This window comes from Heterodontus francisci, chromosome 22 (genome assembly GCF_036365525.1).
Source record: "Heterodontus francisci isolate sHetFra1 chromosome 22, sHetFra1.hap1, whole genome shotgun sequence".
Taxonomy (NCBI): domain Eukaryota; kingdom Metazoa; phylum Chordata; class Chondrichthyes; order Heterodontiformes; family Heterodontidae; genus Heterodontus; species Heterodontus francisci.
The window spans coordinates 83,036,823-83,053,092 of record NC_090392.1 but is presented as its reverse complement, the minus strand read 5'-3'; positions in this window follow the sequence as shown (position 1 = coordinate 83,053,092).

Sequence of the window (16,270 nt, the reverse complement as noted above, 5' to 3'; positions counted from 1 at the left end):
GTGTATATAATAAAATAATGAAAAGACGCGTGTATATAATAAAATAATCAAAACGCGCGTATATAATAAAATAATGAAAAGACGCGTGTATATAATAAAATAATGAAAAGAAACATCGCTAATAAAATAATGAAAAGACGCGTGTATATAATCAAATAATCAAAACGCGCGTAAATAATAAAATAATGAAAAGACGCGTGTATATAATAAAATAATGAAAAGACGAGTGTATATAATAAAATAATGAAAAGAAACATCGCTAATAAAATAATAAAAAGACGCGTGTGTATAATCAAATAATCAAAACGCGCGTATATAATAAAATAATGAAAAGAAGCATCGCTAATAAAATAATGAAAAGACGCGTGTATATAATAAAATAATGAAAAGAAGCATCGCTAATAAAATAATGAAAAGACGCGTGTATATAATCAAATAATGAAAAGAAGCATCGCTAATAAAATAATGAAAAGACGCGTGTATATAATCAAATAATGAAAAGAAGCATCGCTAATAAAATAATGAAAAGACGCGTGTATATAATAAAATAATGAAAAGACGCGTATATATAATAAAATAATGAAAAGAAACATCGCTAATAAAATAATGAAAAGACGCGTGTATATAATCAAATGATGAAAAGAAACATCGCTAATAAAATAATGAAAAGACGCGTGTATATAATCAAATAATGAAAAGAAACATCGCTAATAAAATAATGAAAAGACGCGTGTACATAATCAAATGATGAAAAGCATCGCTAATAAAATAATGAAAAGACGCGTGTATATAATCAAATAATGAAAAGAAACATCGCTAATAAAATAATGAAAAGATGCGTATATATAATAAAATAATGAAAAGAAACATCGCTAATAAAATAATGAAAAGACGCGTGTATATAATCAAATGATGAAAAGAAACATCGCTAATAAAATAATGAAAAGACGCGTGTATATAATAAAATGATGAAAACGCGCGTATATATAATAAAATAATGAAAAGACGAATACATAATCAAATAATGAAAAGGCGCGTGTATATAATAAAATAATGAAAAGACGCGTATATATAATAAATTAATGAAAAGAAACATCGCTAATAAAATAATGAAAAGACGCGTGTATATAATCAAATAATGAAAAGACGCGTGTATATAATAAAATAATGAAAAGACGAATACATAACCAAATAATGAAAAGACGCGTGTATATAATAAAATAATGAAAAGACGAATACATAATCAAATAATGAAAACGCGCGTATATAATCAAATAATGAAAAGATGCGTGTATAGAATAAAATAATGAAAAGACGCGTGTATATAATAAAATAATGAAAAGAAGCATCGCTAATAAAATAATGAAAAGACGCGTGCATATAGTCAAATAATGAAAACGCGCGTATATAATCAAATAATGAAAAGATGCGTGTATAGAATAAAATAATGAAAAGACGCATGTATATAATAAAATAATGAAAAGAAGCATCGCTAATAAAATAATGAAAAGACGCGTGTATATAATAAAATAATGAAAAGACGCGTGTATATAATAAAATAATGAAAAGACGCGTGTATATAATCAAATAATGAAAAGATGCGTGTATAGAATAAAATAATGAAAAGAAGCATCGCTAATAAAATAATGAAAAGACGCGTGTATAGAATAAAATAATGAAAAGATGCGTGTATAGAATAAAATAATGAAAAGACGCATGTATATAATAAAATAATGAAAAGAAGCATCGCTAATAAAATAATGAAAAGACGCGTGTATATAATAAAATAATGAAAAGACGCGTGTATATAATAAAATAATGAAAAGAAACATCGTTAATAAAATAATGAAAAGACGCGTGTAAATAATAAAATAATGAAAACGCGCGTATATAATCAAATAATGAAAAGACGCGTGTATATAATAAAATAATGAAAACGCGCGTATATAATCAAATAATGAAAAGACGCGTGTGTATAATAAAATAATGAAAAGACGCGTGTATATAATAAAATAATGGAAAGACGCATCGCTAATAAAATAATGAAAAGACGCGTGTATATAATAAAATAACGAAAACGCGCGTATATAATAAAATAATGAAAAGAAGCATCGCTAATAAAATTATGAAAAGACGCGTGTATATAATAAAATAATGAAAAGACGCGTGTATATAATAAAATAATGGAAAGACGCGTGTATATAATAAAATAATGAAAAGAAGCATCGCTAATAAAATAATGAAAAGACGCGTGTATATAATAAAATAATGAAAAGAAGCATCGCTAATAAAATAATGAAAAGACGCGTGTATATAATAAAATAATGAAAAGAAGCATCTCTAATAAAATTATGAAAAGACGAGTGTATATAATAAAATAATGAAAAGAAGCATCGCTAATAAAATAATGAAAAGACGCGTGTATATAAGCAAATAATGAAAAGACGCGTGTATATAATAAAATAATGAAAAGACGCGTGCATATAATAAAATAATGAAAAGACGCATCGCTAATAAAATATTGAAAAGACGCGTGTATATAATAAAATAATGAAAAGACGCATTGCTAATAAAATAATGAAAAGAAGCGTATATATAATAAAATAATGAAAAGAAGCATCGCTAATAAAATAATGAAAAGACGTGTGTATATAATAAAATAATGAAAAGACGCATCGCTAATAAAATAATGAAAAGACGCGTGTATATAATAAAATAATGAAAAGACGCATCGCTAATAAAATAATGAAAAGACGCATCGCTAATAAAATAATGAAAAGACACATCGCTAATAAAATAATGAAAAGAAGCATCGCTAATAAAATAATGAAAAGATGCGTATATATAATAAAATAATGAAAAGAAGCGTATATATAATAAAATAATGAAAAGAAGCATCGCTGATAAAATAATGAAAAGACGCGTGTATATAATAAAATAATGAAAAGAAGCATCGCTAATAAAATAATGAAAAGATGCATGTATATAATAAAATAATGAAAAGAAGCATCGCTAATAAAATAATGAAAAGATGCGTATATATAATAAAATAATGAAAAGACGCGTGTATATAATAAAACAATGAAAAGAAGCATCGCTAATAAAATAATGAAAAGACGCGTGTATATAATAAAATAATGAAAAGAAGCATCGCTAATAAAATAATGAAAAGATGCGTATATATAATAAAATAATGAAAAGACGCGTGTATATAATAAAATAATGAAAAGACGCGGGTATATAATAAAATAATGAAAAGAAGCATCGCTAAAAAAGTAATGAAAAGACGCGTGTATATAATAAAATAATGAAAAGACGCGTGTATATAATAAAATAATGAAAAGACGCGTATATAATAAAATAATGAAAAGACGCGCGTATATAATCAAATAATGAAAAGACGCGCGTATATAATAAAATAATGAAAAGACGCAGGTATATAATAAAATAATGAAAAGAAGCATCGCTAAAAAAGTAATGAAAAGACGCGTGTATATAATAAAATAATGAAAAGACGCGTGTATATAATAAAATAATGAAAAGACGCGTGTATATAATAAAATAATGAAAAGAAACATCGCTAATAAAATAATGAAAAGTCTCGCGTGTATATAATCAAATAATGAAAACGCGCGTATATAATCAAATAATGAAAAGACGCGTGTATATAATAAAATAATCAAAACGCGCGTATATAATAAAATAATGAAAAGACGAGTGTATATAATAAAATAATGAAAAGAAACATCGCTAATAAAATAATAAAAAGACGCGTGTATATAATAAAATAATCAAAACGCGCGTATATAATAAAATAATGAAAAGACGCGTGTATATAATAAAATAATGAAAAGAAGCATCGCTAATAAAATAATGAAAAGACGCGTGTATATAATAAAATAATGAAAAGAAGCATCGCTAATAAAATAATGAAAAGACGCGTGTATATAATCAAATAATGAAAAGAAGCATCGCTAATAAAATAATGAAAAGACGCGTGTATATAATCAAATAATGAAAAGAAGCATCGCTAATAAAATAATGAAAAGACGCGTGTATATAATAAAATAATGAAAAGACGCGTATATATAATAAAATAATGAAAAGAAACATCGCTAATAAAATAATGAAAAGACGCGTGTATATAATCAAATAATGAAAAGAAACATCGCTAATAAAATAATGAAAAGACGCGTGTATATAATCAAATGATGAAAAGAAACATCGCTAATAAAATAATGAAAAGACGCGTGTATATAATCAAATAATGAAAAGAAACATCGCTAATAAAATAATGAAAAGACGCGTGTATATAATAAAATGATGAAAACGCGTGTATATAATAAAATAATGAAAAGACGAATACATAATCAAATAATGAAAAGACGCGTATATATAATAAAATAATGAAAAGACGCGTATATATAATAAAATAATGAAAAGAAACATCGCTAATAAAATAATGAAAAGACGCGTGTATATAATAAAATAATGAAAAGACGAATACATAATCAAATAATGAAAAGGCGCGTATATAATCAAATAATGAAAAGATGCGTGTATAGAATAAAATAATGAAAAGACGCGTGTATATAATCAAATAATGAAAAGATGCGTGTATGGAATAAAATAATGAAAAGACGCGTGTATATAATAAAATAATGAAAAGAAGCATCGCGAATAAAATAATGAAAAGACGCGTGTATATAATAAAATAATGAAAAGACGCGTGTATATAATAAAATAATGAAAAGAAGCATCGCGAATAAAATAATGAAAAGACGCGTTTATATAATAAAATAATGAAAAGACGCGTGTATATAATAAAATAATGAAAAGAAGCATCGCTAATAAAATAATGAAAAGACGCGTGTATATAATAAAATAATGAAAAGACGCGTGTATATAATAAAATAATGAAAAGACGCGTGTATATAATCAAATAATGAAAAGATGCGTGTATAGAATAAAATAATGAAAAGAAGCATCGCTAATAAAATAATGAAAAGACGCGTGTATAGAATAAAATAATGAAAAGACGCGTGTATATAATAAAATAATGAAAAGACGCGTGTATATAATAAAATAATGAAAAGACGCGTGTATATAATCAAATAATGAAAAGATGCGTGTATAGAATAAAATAATGAAAAGAAGCATCGCTAATAAAATAATGAAAAGACGCGTGTATATAATAAAATAATGAAAAGAAACATCGTTAATAAAATAATGAAAAGACGCGTGTATATAATAAAATAATGAAAACGCGCGTATATAATCAAATAATGAAAAGACGCGTGTATATAATAAAATAATGAAAAGAAGCATCGCTAATAAAATAATGAAAAGACGCGTGTATATAATAAAATAATGGAAAGACGCGTGTATATAATAAAATAATGAAAACGCGCGTATATAATAAAATAATGAAAAGAAGCATCGCAAATAAAATTATGAAAAGACGCGTGTATATAATCAAATAATGAAAAGACGCGTGTATATAATCAAATAATGAAAAGACGCGTGTATATAATAAAATAATGAAAAGACGCGTGTATATAATAAAATAATGAAAAGACGCGTGTATATAATCAAATAATGAAAAGATGCGTGTATAGAATAAAATAATGAAAAGAAGCATCGCTAATAAAATAACGAAAAGACGCGTGTATATAATAAAATAATGAAAAGAAACATCGTTAATAAAATAATGAAAAGACGCGTGTATATAATAAAATAATGAAAACGCGCGTATATAATCAAATAATGAAAAGACGCGTGTATATAATAAAATAATGAAAAGAAGCATCGCGAATAAAATAATGAAAAGACGCGTGTATATAATAAAATAATGGAAAGACGCGTGTATATAATAAAATAACGAAAACGCGCGTATATAATAAAATAATGAAAAGAAGCATCGCAAATAAAATTATGAAAAGACGCGTGTATATAATCAAATAATGAAAAGACGCATGTATATAATAAAATAACGAAAACGCGCGTATATAATAAAATAATGAAAAGAAGCATCGCTAATAAAATAATGAAAAGACGCGTGTATATAAGCAAATAATGAAAAGACGCGTGTATATAATAAAATAATGAAAAGAAGCATCTCTAATAAAATTATGAAAAGACGCGTGTATATAATAAAATAATGAAAAGAAGCATCGCTAATAAAATAATGAAAAGACGCGTGTATATTATAAAATAATGAAAAGACGTGTGGATATAATAAAATAATGAAAAGACGCATTGCTAATAAAATAATGAAAAGAAGCGTATATATAATAAAATAATGAAAAGAAGCATCGCGAATAAAATAATGAAAAGACGCGTGTATATAATAAAATAATGAAAAGACGCATGTATATAATAAAATAATGAAAAGAAGCGTGTATATAATAAAATAATGAAAAGACGCGTGTATATAATAAAATAATGAAAAGATGCGTGTATAGAATAAAATAATGAAAAGAAGCATCGCTAATAAAATAATGAAAAGACGCGTGTATATAATAAAATAATGAAAAGAAACATCGTTAATAAAATAATGAAAAGACGCGTGTATATAATAAAATAATGAAAACGCGCGTATATAATCAAATAATGAAAAGACGCGTGTATATAATAAAATAATGAAAAGAAGCATCGCTAACAAAATAATGAAAAGACGCGTGTATATAATAAAATAATGGAAAGACGCGTGTATATAATAAAATAACGAAAACGCGCGTATATAATAAAATAATGAAAAGAAGCATCGCAAATAAAATTATGAAAAGACGCATGTATATAATCAAATAATGAAAAGACGCGTGTATATAATAAAATAACGAAAAGACGCGTGTATATAATAAAATAATGAAAAGAAGCATCTCTAATAAAATTATGAAAAGACGCGTGTATATAATAAAATAATGAAAAGAAGCATCGCTAATAAAATAATGAAAAGACGCGTGTATATTATAAAATAATGAAAAGACGTGTGGATATAATAAAATAATGAAAAGACGCATTGCTAATAAAATAATGAAAAGAAGCGTATATATAATAAAATAATGAAAAGAAGCATCGCGAATAAAATAATGAAAAGACGCGTGTATATAATAAAATAATGAAAAGACGCATCGCTAATAAAATATTGAAAAGACGCGTGTATATAATAAAATAATGAAAAGAAGCATCGCTAATAAAATAATGAAAAGACGCGTGTATATAATAAAATAATGAAAAGACGTGTGGATATAATAAAATAATGAAAAGACGCATTGCTAATAAAATAATGAAAAGAAGCGTATATATAATAAAATAATGAAAAGAAACATCGCTAATAAAATAATGAAAAGACGCGTGTATATAATCAAATGATGAAAAGAAACATCGCTAATAAAATAATGAAAAGACGCGTGTATATAATCAAATAATGAAAAGAAACATCGCTAATAAAATAATAAAAAGACGCGTGTATATAATCAAATGATGAAAAGCATCGCTAATAAAATAATGAAAAGACGCGTGTATATAATCAAATAATGAAAAGAAACATCGCTAATAAAATAATGAAAAGATGCGTATATATAATAAAATAATGAAAAGAAACATCGCTAATAAAATAATGAAAAGACGCGTGTATATAATCAAATGATGAAAAGAAACATCGCTAATAAAATAATGAAAAGACGCGTGTATATAATAAAATGATGAAAACGCGCGTATATATAATAAAATAATGAAAAGACGAATACATAATCAAATAATGAAAAGGCGCGTGTATATAATAAAATAATGAAAAGACGCGTATATATAATAAAATAATGAAAAGAAACATCGCTAATAAAATAATGAAAAGACGCGTGTATATAATAAAATAATGAAAAGACGCGTGTATATAATAAAATAATGAAAAGACGAATACATAACCAAATAATGAAAAGACGCGTGTATATAATAAAATAATGAAAAGACGAATACATAATCAAATAATGAAAACGCGCGTATATAATCAAATAATGAAAAGATGCGTGTATAGAATAAAATAATGAAAAGACGCGTGTATATAATAAAATAATGAAAAGAAGCATCGCTAATAAAATAATGAAAAGATGCGTGTGTATAATAAAATATTGAAAAGACGCGTGTATATAATAAAATAATGAAAAGAAACATCGCTAATAAAATAATGAAAAGACGCGTGTATATCATAAAATAATGAATAGACGCATCGCTAATAAAATAATGAAAAGACGCGTGCATATCATAAAATATTGAAAAGAAGCATCGCTAATAAAATTATGAAAAGACGCGTGTATATAATAAAATAATGAAAAGAAGCATCGCGAATAAAATAATGAAAAGACGCGTGTATATAATAAAATAATGAAAAGACGCGTGTATACAATAAAATAATGAAAACGCGCGTATATAATAAAATAATGAAAAGAAGCATCGCTAATAAAATAATGAAAAGACGCGTGTATATAATAAAATAATGAAAAGACGCATCGCTAATAAAATAATGAAAAGACGTGTGGATATAATAAAATAATGAAAACGCGTGTATATAATAAAATAATGAAAAGACGCGTGTATACAATAAAATAATGAAAAGAAGCATCGCTAATAAAATAATGAAAAGATGCTTGTATATAATAAAATAATGAAAACGCGCGTATATAATAAAATAATGAAAACGCGTGTATATAATAAAATAATGAAAAGACGCGTGTATACAATAAAATAATGAAAAGAAGCATCGCTAATAAAATAATGAAAAGACGCGTGTATATAATAAAATAATGAAAACGCGTGTATATAATAAAATAATGAAAAGACGCGTGTATACAAGAAAATAATGAAAAGACGCGTATATAATAAAATAATGAAAAGAAGCATCGCGAATAAAATAATGAAAAGACGCGTGTATATAATAAAATAATGAAAAGAAGCATCGCTAATAAAATAATGAAAAGACGCGTGTATATAATAAAATAATGAAAAGAAGCATCGCTAATAAAATAATGAAAAGACGCGTGTATTTAATAAAATAATGAAAAGACGCGTGTATATAATCAAATAATGAAAAGACGTGTGTATATAATAAAATAATGAAAAGAAGCATCGCTAATAAAATAATGAAAAGACGCGTGTATATAATAAAATAATGAAAAGAAGCATCGCTAATAAAATAATGAAAAGACGCGTGTATATAATAAAATAATGAAAAGACGCATCGCTAATAAAATAATGAAAAGACGTGTGGATATAATAAAATAATGAAAAGACGCATCGCTAATAAAATAATGAAAAGACGTGTGGATATAATAAAATAATGAAAAGAAGCATCGCGAATAAAATAATGAAAAGACGCGTGTATTTAATAAAATAATGAAAAGACGCGTGTATATAATAAAATAATGAAAAGAAACATCGCTAATAAAATAATGAAAAGACGCGTGTATATCATAAAATAATGAAGAGACGCATCGCTAATAAAATAATGAAAAGACGCGTGTATATCATAAAATAATGAAAAGAAGCATCGCTAATAAAATTATGAAAAGACGTGTGTATATAATAAAATAATGAAAAGAAGCATCGCTAATAAAATAATGAAAAGACGCGTGTATATAATAAAATAATGAAAAGAAGCATCGCTAATAAAATAATGAAAAGACGCGTGTATATAATAAAATAATGAAAAGACGCATCGCTAATAAAATAATGAAAAGACGTGTGGATATAATAAAATAATGAAAAGACGCATCGCTAATAAAATAATGAAAAGACGTGTGGATATAATAAAATAATGAAAAGAAGCATCGCGAATAAAATAATGAAAAGACGCGTGTATATAATAAAATAATGAAAAGAAACATCGCTAATAAAATAATGAAAAGACGCGTGTATATCATAAAATAATGAATAGACGCATCGCTAATAAAATAATGAAAAGACGCGTGTATATCATAAAATAATGAAAAGCATCGCTAATAAAATTATGAAAAGACGCGTGTATATAATAAAATAATGAAAAGAAGCATCGCTAATAAAATAATGAAAAGACGCGTGTATATAATAAAATAATGAAAACGCGTGTATATAATAAAATAATGAAAAGAAGCATCGCTAATAAAATAATGAAAAGACGCGTGTATATAATAAAATAATGAAAAGAAGCATCGCTAATAAAATAATGAAAAGACGCGTGTATTTAATAAAATAATGAAAAGACGCGTGTATATAATCAAATAATGAAAAGACGTGTGTATATAATAAAATAATGAAAAGAAGCATCGCTAATAAAATAATGAAAAGACGCGTGTATATAATAAAATAATGAAAAGAAGCATCGCTAATAAAATAATGAAAAGACGCGTGTATATAATAAAATAATGAAAAGACGCATCGCTAATAAAATAATGAAAAGACGTGTGGATATAATAAAATAATGAAAACGCGTGTATATAATAAAATAATGAAAAGACGCGTGTATATAATAAAATAATGAAAAGAAGCATCGCTAATAAAATAATGAAAAGACGCGTGTATTTAATAAAATAATGAAAAGACGCGTGTATATAATAAAATAATGAAAAGACGTGTGTATATAATAAAATAATGAAAAGAAGCATCGCTAATAAAATAATGAAAAGACGCGTGTATATAATAAAATAATGAAAAGAAGCATCGCTAATAAAATAATGAAAAGACGCGTGTATATAATAAAATAATGAAAAGACGCATCGCTAATAAAATAATGAAAAGACGTGTGGATATAATAAAATAATGAAAAGACGCATCGCTAATAAAATAATGAAAAGACGTGTGGATATAATAAAATAATGAAAAGAAGCATCGCGAATAAAATAATGAAAAGACGCGTGTATTTAATAAAATAATGAAAAGACGCGTGTATATAATAAAATAATGAAAAGACGTGTGTATATAATAAAATAATGAAAAGAAGCATCGCTAATAAAATAATGAAAAGACGCGTGTATATAATAAAATAATGAAAAGAAGCATCGCTAATAAAATAATGAAAAGACGCGTGTATATAATAAAATAATGAAAAGACGCATCGCTAATAAAATAATGAAAAGACGTGTGGATATAATAAAATAATGAAAAGACGCATCGCTAATAAAATAATGAAAAGACGTGTGGATATAATAAAATAATGAAAAGAAGCATCGCGAATAAAATAATGAAAAGACGCGTGTATTTAATAAAATAATGAAAAGACGCGTGTATATAATAAAATAATGAAAAGAAACATCGCTAATAAAATAATGAAAAGACGCGTGTATATCATAAAATAATGAATAGACGCATCGCTAATAAAATAATGAAAAGACGCGTGTATATCATAAAATAATGAAAAGAAGCATCGTTAATAAAATTATGAAAAGACGTGTGTATATAATAAAATAATGAAAAGAAGCATCGCTAATAAAATAATGAAAAGACGCGTGTATATAATAAAATAATGAAAAGAAGCATCGCTAATAAAATAATGAAAAGACGCGTGTATATAATAAAATAATGAAAAGACGCATCGCTAATAAAATAATGAAAAGACGTGTGGATATAATAAAATAATGAAAAGACGCATCGCTAATAAAATAATGAAAAGACGTGTGGATATAATAAAATAATGAAAAGAAGCATCGCGAATAAAATAATGAAAAGACGCGTGTATATAATAAAATAATGAAAAGAAACATCGCTAATAAAATAATGAAAAGACGCGTGTATATCATAAAATAATGAATAGACGCATCGCTAATAAAATAATGAAAAGACGCGTGTATATCATAAAATAATGAAAAGCATCGCTAATAAAATTATGAAAAGACGCGTGTATATAATAAAATAATGAAAAGAAGCATCGCGAATCAAATAATGAAAAGACGCGTGTATTTAATAAAATAATGAAAAGACGCGTGTATATAATCAAATAATGAAAAGACGTGTGTATATAATAAAATAATGAAAAGAAGCATCGCTAATAAAATAATGAAAAGACGCGTGTATATAATAAAATAATGAAAAGAAGCATCGCTAATAAAATAATGAAAAGACGCGTGTATATAATAAAATAATGAAAAGACGCATCGCTAATAAAATAATGAAAAGACGTGTGGATATAATAAAATAATGAAAACGCGTGTATATAATAAAATAATGAAAAGACGTGTGGATATAATAAAATAATGAAAAGACGCGTGTATACAATAAAATAATGAAAACGCGCGTATATAATAAAATAATGAAAAGAAGCATCGCGAATAAAATAATGAAAAGACGTGTGGATATAATAAAATAATGAAAAGACGCGTGTATACAATAAAATAATGAAAACGCGCGTACATAATAAAATAATGAAAAGAAGCATCGCGAATAAAATAATGAAAAGACGCGTGTATATAATAAAATAATGAAAAGAAGCATCGCTAATAAAATAATGAAAAGACGCGTGTATACAATAAAATAATGAAAACGCGCGTATATAATAAAATAATGAAAAGAAGCATCGCTAATAAAATAATGAAAAGACGCGTGTATTTAATAAAATAATGAAAAGAAGCATCGCTAATAAAATAATGAAAAGACGCGTGTATATAATAAAATAATGAAAAGAAGCATCGCTAATAAAATAATGAAAAGACGCGTGTATATAATAAAATAATGAAAAGAAGCATCGCTAATAAAATAATGAAAAGACGCGTGTATATAATAAAATAATGAAAAGAAGCATCGCTAATAAAATAATGAAAAGACGCGTGTATATAATAAAATAATGAAAAGAAGCATCGCTAATAAAATAATGAAAAGACGCGTGTATATAATAAAATAATGAAAAGACGCATCGCTAATAAAATAATGAAAAGACGTGTGGATATAATAAAATAATGAAAACGTGTGTATATAATAAAATAATGAAAAGACGCGTGTATACAATAAAATAATGAAAAGAAGCATCGCTAATAAAATAATGAAAAGACGCGTGTATATAATAAAATAATGAAAACGCGTGTATATAATAAAATAATGAAAAGAAGCATCGCTAATAAAATAATGAAAAGACGCGTGTATATAATAAAATAATGAAAAGAAGCATCGCTAATAAAATAATGAAAAGACGCGTGTATATAATAAAATAATGAAAAGAAGCATCGCTAATAAAATAATGAAAAGACGCGTGTATATAATAAAATAATGAAAAGACGCATCGCTAATAAAATAATGAAAAGACGTGTGGATATAATAAAATAATGAAAACGTGTGTATATAATAAAATAATGAAAAGACGCGTGTATACAATAAAATAATGAAAAGAAGCATCGCTAATAAAATAATGAAAAGACGCGTGTATATAATAAAATAATGAAAACGCGTGTATATAATAAAATAATGAAAAGAAGCATCGCTAATAAAATAATGAAAAGACGCGTGTATATAATAAAATAATGAAAAGAAGCATCGCTAATAAAATAATGAAAAGACGCGTGTATATAATAAAATAATGAAAAGAAGCATCGCTAATAAAATAATGAAAAGATGTGTGGATATAATAAAATAATGAAAAGAAGCATCGCTAATAAAATAATGAAAAGACGCGTGTATATAATAAAATAATGAAAAGAAGCATCGCTAATAAAATAATGAAAAGAAGCGTGTATATCATAAAATAATGAAAAGAAGCATCGCTAATAAAATAATGAAAAGAAGCGTGTATATCATAAAATAATGAAAAGAAGCATCGCTAATAAAATAATGAAAAGAAGCGTATATATAATAAAATAATGAAAAGAAGCATCGCTAATAAAATAATGAAAAGACGCGTATACATAATAAAATAATGAAAAGAAGCATCGCTAATAAAATAATGAAAAGACGCGTATATAGAATAAAATAATGAAAAGAAGCATCGCTAATAAAATAATGAAAAGACGCATCGCTAATAAAATAATGAAAAGACGCGTGTATATAATAAAATAATGAAAAGACGCATTGCCAATAAAATAATGAAAAGACGCGTGGATATAATAAAATAATGAAAAGACGCATTGCTAATCAAATAATGAAAAGACGCGTGTATATAATAAAATAATGAAAAGACGCGTGTATATAATAAAATAATGAAAACGCGCGTATACAATCAAATAATGAAAAGACGCGTGTATATAATAAAATAATGAAAAGAAGCATCGCTAATAAAATAATGAAAAGACGCGTGTATATAATAAAATAATGAAAAGAAGCATCGCTAATAAAATAATGAAAAGACGCGTGTTTATAATAAAATAATGAAAAGACGCGTGTATATAATAAAATAATGAAAAGAAGCATCGCTAATAAAATAATGAAAAGACGCTTGTATATAATAAAATAATGAAAAGAGGCGTGTATATAATAAAATAATGAAAACGCGCTTATACAATCAAATAATGAAAAGAAGCATCGCTAATAAAATAATGAAAAGATGCGTGTATATAATCAAATAATGAAAAGAAGCATCACTAATAAAATAATGAAAAGACGCGTGTATATAATAAAATAATGAAAACGCGCTTATATAATCAAATAATGAAAAGAAGCATCGCTAATAAAATAATGAAAAGATGCGTGTATATAATAAAATAATGAAAAGACGCGTGTATATAATAAAATAATGAAAAGACGCGTGTATATAATAAAATAATGAAAACGCGCTTATATAATCAAATAATGAAAAGAAGCATCGCTAATAAAATAATGAAAAGACGCGTGTATATAATAAAATAATGAAAAGACGCGTGTATATAATAAAATAATGAAAACGCGCTTATACAATCAAATAATGAAAAGAAGCATCGCTAATAAAATAATGAAAAGACGCGTGTATATAATAAAATAATGAAAAGACGCGTATATATAATAAAATAATGAAAACGAGCGTATACAATCAAATAATGAAAAGACGCGTGTATATAATAAAATAATGAAAAGACGCGTGTATATAATAAAATAATGAAAAGAAGCATCGCTAATAAAATAATGAAAAGACGCGTGGATATAATAAAATAATGAAAAGAAGCATCGCTAATCAAATAATGAAAAGACGCTTGTATATAATAAAATAATGAAAAGACGCGTGTATATAATAAAATAATGAAAAGAAGCATCGCTAATAAAATAATGAAAAGATGCGTGTGTATAATAAAATATTGAAAAGACGCGTGTATATAATAAAATAATGAAAAGAAACATCGCTAATAAAATAATGAAAAGACGCGTGTATATCATAAAATAATGAATAGACGCATCGCTAATAAAATAATGAAAAGACGCGTGCATATCATAAAATATTGAAAAGAAGCATCGCTAATAAAATTATGAAAAGACGCGTGTATATAATAAAATAATGAAAAGAAGCATCGCGAATAAAATAATGAAAAGACGCGTGTATTTAATAAAATAATGAAAAGACGCGTGTATATAATCAAATAATGAAAAGACGTGTGTATATAATAAAATAATGAAAAGAAGCATCGCTAATAAAATAATGAAAAGACGCGTGTATATAATAAAATAATGAAAAGAAGCATCGCTAATAAAATAATGAAAAGACGCATCGCTAATAAAATAATGAGAAGACGTGTGGATATAATAAAATAATGAAAACGCGTGTATATAATAAAATAATGAAAAGACGTGTGGATATAATAAAATAATGAAAAGACGCGTGTATATAATAAAATAATGAAAAGACGCATCGCTAATAAAATAATGAAAAGACGTGTGGATATAATAAAATAATGAAAACGTGTGTATATAATAAAATAATGAAAAGACGCGTGTATACAATAAAATAATGAAAAGAAGCATCGCTAATAAAATAATGAAAAGACGCGTGTATATAATAAAATAATGAAAACGCGTGTATATAATAAAATAATGAAAAGAAGCATCGCTAATAAAATAATGAAAAGACGCGTGTATATAATAAAATAATGAAAAGAAGCATCGCTAATAAAATAATGAAAAGACGCGTGTATATAATAAAATAATGAAAAGAAGCATCGCTAATAAAATAATGAAAAGACGCGTGTATATAATAAAATAATGAAAAGACGCATCGCTAATAAAATAATGAAAAGACGTGTGGATATAATAAAATAATGAAAACGTGTGTATATAATAAAATAATGAAAAGACGCGTGTATACAATAAAATAATGAAAAGAAGCATCGCTAATAAAATAATGAAAAGACGCGTG